The sequence below is a fragment of the Sabethes cyaneus genome, chromosome 1, assembly GCF_943734655.1.
Source record: "Sabethes cyaneus chromosome 1, idSabCyanKW18_F2, whole genome shotgun sequence".
NCBI classification, from domain to species: Eukaryota; Metazoa; Arthropoda; class Insecta; order Diptera; family Culicidae; genus Sabethes; species Sabethes cyaneus.
In genome coordinates, this window is record NC_071353.1 from 31,198,951 (window position 1) to 31,205,552 (window position 6,602).

Sequence of the window (6,602 nt, forward strand, 5' to 3'; positions counted from 1 at the left end):
CTTCCCAGTATGCTCCCATAAGTGTTGCATCACTAGATACATCTAAATCTGCTATATTCTTCGACACCACCATGAAAGAAGAAACTTCCGGTATCCCGGATCAATTGTGATGATCGCAAGAGATCCCCAAAAATTTTTTCAATAAATTTAAAAGTGTTGGTTGCAATAAGATATTTTACACTGACGGATCCTACCTCGACGAGTCCACTGGCTTCGGTGTCTTCAACGAAAATTTTACTACCTCTTATAAACTCGATGCTCCTGTTTCCGTGTATTTCGCAGAACTTGCTGCAATTCAATACTCCCTTGGGATCATCGAAACTATGCACACATACCACTACTTCATCTTCACAAATAGCCTCAGCGCCATTGAGGCTCTGCGATCGATGAAAATGGCAAAGCACTCCCCGTATTTCTTAGGAGGGGAAAATACGGGAGCTTTTGAGTGCTTTAACTGATAAAAAATTTAAGGTTACCTTAGCCTGGGTCCTTTCTCATTGTTCCATACCAGGTATTGAGAAGGCTGATTCTTTAGCTAAGGTGGGTGCGATTGATGGCATTATTTATGATAGACCAATTGCCTATAACGAATTTTATAGTACCTTGCGTCAGAAATCGCTCATCAATTGGCAAACATCATGGAACATAGACGAATTGGGACGATGGCTACATTTCATCATTCCTAAAGTATCGACGAAAGCAAGGGATTGAATATAAGTAGAGATTTCATTCGCGTGATGTCTAGACTTATGTCCAATCACTACACGTTCAACAAGCATCTCTTTCGTATTGGGCTTGCAGAGAGTAAACACTGTGTTTGTGGCGATGGCTTCCACCCGGAAGCACGGAGTACAACAATGACTACACACGATACCGTTGCTCCTGGATCATCGCAAACAGAAAAAAATGAATAAATTGAGAGCCCTAAGCCTATTACTCCTTGTCCATCCAATTTTGACATTGTCAAACCTACTAACCCCAGTAAATCGGGCGTAGCGATCACACCTGCTAACAAAACAGCTTAAACAGTGTTCAATATGTTATTACTGTAAAAAAAGTGAATCCTGGCTCCTCTAAGCTTCCGCATCCGAGCCTAATCAAATAAACGAATTATAAAAAAAAGTTGGTCACCAGGAAACAGCACCCGCCATAAAGTTCGGGGCTTTCCAATTTTTTTCATTGAGCATGGCACTAAAGTAAATGAGACATTACTTATCATATCGGGAAAGTGTTCTGGAAGCAGACCGACATTAGCGCCGTAGACATGTAAACATTTTGCTTGTAGACCACGGAAGTTTTAACAAGACCCGGCACTGTCTCACAACGTGCAAATGAATCAAAAATGGCGGAAAAACAATGTTCCGAATTTCAATTAGACCCCACATGGGCACTCGAAATCACCGTACGTAATTCAAATGCTCTATTCTTTCTGGGCCATTTTGGAGATCAAGGTCTAGGCTGGAAAATACACCACGCTGTGAAGGAAGCTTGTCTGTTTGAGAGGGCCAAAATGACGGCAAGTCACATTCGGGCAGGCAAAAGGTGGTCATATGGAGCCAAAGTGAACTGATTCTGTATTTTTGAATTCACACATTTTGTACTTTCGAATAAATTAAAATTATTGTCCAATCCGAATTTATGGCCTTTGGAATAGATTGCAATCAAGTACCGAGTCTTGTTACGCTGACCCAACTTTCCCCCGCACCCCGCCCTCGACCGAAGCCTTTCTGGTCAAATCAACGGCTACCAAAGCTGAAACTATTGCGAGCCCGCGCCCATCGTCGTTATACGTCTCGCAGTGATCCCCTGGCAAAGCTTGAGTTTATGCCAGCAATTCCTATTATAGGACGTATAGTCGGTCAAGGGTAAGAACCTTACCCTGGGGCTGAGCGAGGTCCGCTGGCCGGGTACTGGCGAACACAAGACATCATCCGGGCAAGTCTTGCTCTACTCTGGCATGCGAGGTGAAAATGCTACTCGAGAAAGAGGAGTTGGATTCCTACTGAGCCCAGGGGCATATGCGGCCCTGATGAAGTGGGAACTGATAAACGAGCGAATAATTGTTGCCAGATTCAAAACACGGGTTAGTAACCTTACAGCTATCCAGTGCTATGCGCCAACAGATGCTGCCGACCTGCAGGAGAAAGAAAGTTTTTACAGCTGAACAGCGTGGTTGAGAAAATACCGAAGGGGGACGTCCAAATCACATGGGCGACTTCAACGCGAAGATTGGCTCAAATAACGCGGACCTTGAACGCGTCAAGGGACGCCATGACCTAGGAGAGATGAGCGAAAACGGGGAGCTGTTTACAGAATTCAGTGTTAATAACAACATGGTCATAGACCAGTACATAAAGTCACGTGGGTTTCCCACGACGGCCGAATAGAAAACCAAATCGACCACATCTGCATCAGCCGGAAATGGCGAAGGAGCCGTCTTGATGTGCGCAACAAACGCAGCGCTGATATCGCACGTGTTTGCGCGTCGCACGTGTCCAACGAAGGGAGGAGAAAGTCGGGTGCCGTTGCTACGTCTGCCGATTGGAGAATTCTGAGGTGAAAAGGGCCTTTGTCGAACAACTTGAATGCCGAGCCTCGGAGTTGCCATCTGGTGGAACCATCGAAGAGCAATGGACCGGCATCAAGAACGCCTTCATCACAACAAGTGATGAAACCCTCGGCAAAGCGCGCGGCGGGCGGAGGGAGTGGATCTCGGGTGAAACTTGGAGTAAGATCGACGAGTGGAGAGAGGCGAAAGCCGGCATTAAGCAAGCGCGATCCAGATCGGCTAAGACAGCTGCCCGTCAACGATATGCCGAACTGGAAAGGGCTGTTAAACGTGCTAGTAGGCGGGACAAGAGAGCCTGGACTAACTCCCTAGTCGAACAGGGGGAAACCGCCGCCGCCAATGGTGATATCCGTTTGTTGTACGGTATTTCTCGCCACTTTAGTGGTGCCAGGATAAATACAAACATGCCGCTAAAGGACAAAGCTGGTCAGTTACTGACTGACCGTGCAGAACAGCTTAAGCGGTGAACTGAACATTTTGAACAACTCTTCCGAGTTTCAAATGTGAGGTCAGAGACCAACAAAACTAGCAGCGTATGACGCCTACAGTTCGTCGAATCATTTGCGTTAACTCTGAGGCGCCATCGCTGGATGAAATTGTAGCAGCCATCAAGAGTATGAAATCCAATACACATTCCAGCGTGTCCCGCTACGACCAGGACCCGACTTTCGTTGACATTTTGCTCCCGCTAGCAAAAATACGTTTGTGACTAAGTTATTAAACAAGTTTTAAATTATGTCTATTAAATGTACTTTCTAACGTAGTACACTCAAGTCGCTTTTTACGCGAAGGATACGTCCCGCGTAAATCAAAACCGCGTTCCGAAATTCACGTAAAAAAACCGGGTAAATTCCAAAGCTCGCGTAAATTCTAAAATTCGCGTAAAAAACCAAAATTTCGCGTAAAAAAACTGGATTTCAATACTACGCGAAAAATAGACGTTTTGAGCACATCCGCGTAAATTCCGAAATTCGCGTAAAAAACCGCGTAAATTCCGATATTCGCGTAAAAAACAAATCGTTTAAAAAGCGACTTCAGTGCATTTACTTTTTGATTTAGATTGTTATTTAGGTAGGTATAACAAGTTACATTTCGTCACAGGACACCATCGCAGAAATACCGCTTTTTCCACCATGTTTTAATATGTGTACACTTCAATGTGCTTATTATTGAACGTTCTGTATGTTGATTGTGTGGAGAACTACGTTTTATTTGTAGTTCAATAATCACTGGTTCATATCCAGTATAATATGAGTTGAAATATGCAGTTTTAAGGGGAAACCGAAAATGGCTCAAAGATGGCTAGATAAATGGCTACCGTTTGATGCATGTATTGTTTTGCGCCTTAAAAATGCATCTGTATTGGCAGAGCACACTTTCGCCACGTAATCAGTGCTTCCAGTGCTGTTCTCATTTCCTAAAACTTGTCAACAAACGCTCAGCAAAACATAATTGCTAATGGAAAATAAATTTAACTGATCATATAGATCATTACGTGTTCATAAAACGTATAATCTGGAATTAGTTAATAGATATTTGGTTGCGCACATATTTCTTTGCACTAGCGATTTCCGAAAAAACTGCACCACGGTCTCAAAGTTTCGCCACAACAATAAGCTTTTAAAGAGCTTTAGCTTTTGACGCATAGAAAAGCTTAGAGTAAAGTAAACACACGGAACTGGCCTTCAATGCAAACGGATTAATTAACTATCCTATTGATCCTATGCATTATTCTGTTGTTGCTGGAAATCTTTAATGAATTGGAATGTCTGGATAAAGAAAACAAACCATATTTCGGGAATTTAGAGTCAATGCGGTTGGCTGCGGATCAGCTGTGTTTACATTTGCAAGCTCTGCTATTTGACATATATTACTAATACTAATGCATCATTCAAATAAACGTTTAGGTTTTCAAGGAACACATGGGATGTACAGTACAATGTTTGTCGCTCTAATACAATAACGTGAGCCACTTTTGGTTTCTCCTTAAATACCGATTTCTTGGTGTTCAAGTGCGTATAATCTGTCAATAGAGCGCCAGGGATAGACTGTATTGCAGCCGAAATGCTCAAAGCTGACCCGTCTTTGTCAGCCCAGATGATGCATCAGCTTTTCAGCAATATGTCGGAAACCGCAACTTTTCCGGTGGACTGGATGCAGGGCATATTGGTCAAAGTCACTAAAAAAGGAGACCTAACTGAATGCGGTAACTGGCGTGGCATCACGTTGCTCTGTATTACTCACAAAGTACTCGATGAGGTGATCCTCAACGGGATTCTGGAGAAAATCGACGGCGGCAGCAAGCTGGATTCCGTGCTGGCCGATCATGTGTAGACCATATCACAACGCTTCGCATTATATCGGAGCAGATCAACGAATTCCAGGACTCTCTTCTGCTGGTGTTCGTTGACTTCGAAAAGGCTTTCGACCGACTCAAACACGAAAACATCTGGGATGCATTTAGGCGTAGAGGAGTTCCAGATAAACTAGTCCATTTCATCGATGCTCAGTACGAGGCGTTCTCGTGCAAGGTTTTGCACGACGGCGTATTGTCCGACCCAGCCACGTAGCCAGAAGGGGGGCCCGGGGGCCCAATTTTGATTTTAACTGTTTTATATGCATATTTTTGCGTTTAGAACTACAATACGTTAAATGTATTGTGATGTATTATATTTATAAGCAGAAAGATATGCATATAATGCACTAGGAGCCAAGATAGGGCTCCTGGCCCCCACCTCTGGCTACGTGGCTGGTCCGACCCCATAAGGGTTACTGCTGGCGTGAGACAGGGCTGCATGTTATCACTGCTTCTGTTTCTCGTCGTTATGGATGAGATATTAGTTGGAGCAATTGACAGTAGACCAAATCGATGATTGCCTTGGAATCCTCTAACGATGGAGCAGCTAAATGACCTCGACCTAGTCAACGACATTGTCTTGCTCGCACAACGCCGAAACGATATGCAGAGCAAGTTAGATGACCTCCCCGACGAGAGCTCCCAGGCAGCAGGTCTCACAGTCAATGTAGCGAAAGCTAAGTCTATGGTAGTGAACACTGACAATTTCACCAACTTCACAGTAGCGGGACAACAAGTTAAGCAGGTAGCCAGACATCGCCCCATGGTGGTACCAAGACTGATATAACCATACGGATGAGGAAGGCCAGGGGTGCCTTTGCAGATCTGCGAAACATTTGGCGCTCAAACCAGATCACTCTACCTACGTACGAAAACCCGAATCTTTAATTCAAACGTTAAATCCGTACTGCTGTATGTCTGCGAAATGTGGTGCGTCTCAGCGGAGTCAACGCAAAAACTGCAGGTATTCATTAACCGGTGCCTGCAATACATCATTCGTGCCTGGTGGCCTGATAACTGGATATCCAATGAGGAACACCATCGTCAGTGTCATCAACGGCCGATAGCCACAGAAATTCGTGAAAGTAGGTGGAAGTGAATCGGACACACCTTGAAGAAAGGAGCGAACGAGGTCTGCAGCAGAGAAGCACTCGAATGGAATCCACAAGGACAGCGTAGAAGAGACAGACCCAGAGGCTCATGGCGACGCGTCCTAGCCAACGACATCCGGGCTGTAGACGAGAAACTGTCCTGGCGACAGGTAAAAGCCATGGCGCGTAACCGTCAGCAGTGGAGATCTCTGATTTCATTCCTTTGTTCTTACCCTATACTAACTGGAACCATCTTATTGGAAAATGAAAGCTCGTCAACCTGTCAAACATGCGGAACAGCAATTAATGTTCGTCATATTGTGCTAGAATGCAGAAAATTTAAATACTCGAGACAAAAGCATGGAATAAATCAACAACAGTCTTCAACAAATATAAAATGACAACGAAATTGAAAAGAAGATACTGAGTTACATGAAAGAAACAAAAGACACAAATGCATCGAAACGCCCGGTGTAAAGTGTCTAATAAACAAAAACAAAAAAAAAAACACTGATCTGCAAGAATTTTTAACTAAAGTAAAAGTTTTTGAGAAATATGTCGTGAAACGAAAATGGACATTGGGGGT